The 1,095-nt window shown below is 36.1% G+C and overlaps 1 protein-coding gene across 4 annotated transcripts in view; it reads right to left on the bottom strand.

The window, feature by feature from the left end:
• Positions 1-1,095, bottom strand: part of SLC13A5 (solute carrier family 13 (sodium-dependent citrate transporter), member 5) — a 39,573-nt gene that overhangs the window by 9,400 nt on the left and 29,078 nt on the right. The window lies entirely within an intron of this gene.

Below are 1,095 nucleotides of genomic sequence, written 5' to 3'. Positions count from 1 at the left end.
CTGACCTTAAGGTTCGCAGCCCAATTCGTAACCACTACGCTACCAGAGCTCCTTTAAGTCCTCTTAAAACTCATAGTGACCCTGTGTAGGGTTTCCAAGGCTTTTAAATCTTTGTGGGAGCAGAATAGTATGGTTAAAATGTTTTAAAATATCTGAAAGCATTTCTTTAATTCTTCTTATGCATAGAAAGGTACACTCTATGCTATACATGGGAGCTTCAAAAAGTTCATGGAAAGAAATCCATTATCTTTTCATTCCATTTTTCCACGAACACTTTGATGTCCCCTTATATATCCTGAAATTTAACTAAAACTGATATTAGATACGAACTGTACCTAAATTTTCTGATTTACTCACAAATTCGACTTATAGACAGATTTAGAAATGGAACTCGTTTGTAATCTGGGGGCTTCTGTATACCCATTGCTGGAGAGAAAATCATAGAACTATTACACACACTTCTTATAACATTACAAATGAGTACAGCCTGTTTGGAAAGCAATTCAGCAATACATTGTAAGAGCCCTTAAAACATTTATGCTCATTTTACCCAGCAATATCACTCTGAGAAATTTATCTTAATGAAGAAATAACTTCAAAGAAAAATCAGCGTACATGAAAACATTAATTTATAATAATGAAAAATTCAAAATAGCACAAATACCTTATAATAGAATAATGGTTGCTGTTGTGAAGTGCGTGGAGTTGGTTCCAACCCATAGCAACACTGTACAGGGTTTCCTGCGGAATCACTGGTGGTTTTGAACTGCTGACCTTGAGGTTAACAGCCCAACTTGTAACCGCTACGCTACCAGACAGAGGTCCTTAGTTACAGTCCCTCAATGCAGTATAATGGAGTTATGAGAAAAAATTAATTAGAAGACTATAGCAGAAGTGGGAAATGTTTATAGGGTCATCTTAAGCAGAAACAAAACAACAACATTTTTAAAAAACCAGACTTCACGTTGTATTTTTTTTTTTTTTTTCAACTATAACCATGTAATAATGAGCTCTGGTAGCGTAGTGGTTACGACTCGGGCTGTGAACCTTAAGGTCAGCGGTTCGAAACTACCAGCTGCTCTGTGGCAAAAAGAT

Source organism: Chrysochloris asiatica, unplaced genomic scaffold (assembly GCF_000296735.1).
Source record: "Chrysochloris asiatica unplaced genomic scaffold, ChrAsi1.0 scaffold00054, whole genome shotgun sequence".
In the NCBI taxonomy this organism is placed as follows: Eukaryota; Metazoa; Chordata; class Mammalia; order Afrosoricida; family Chrysochloridae; genus Chrysochloris; species Chrysochloris asiatica.
Note: the sequence above shows the minus strand (reverse complement) of the source record. Positions and strands in the feature narration are given on the sequence as shown.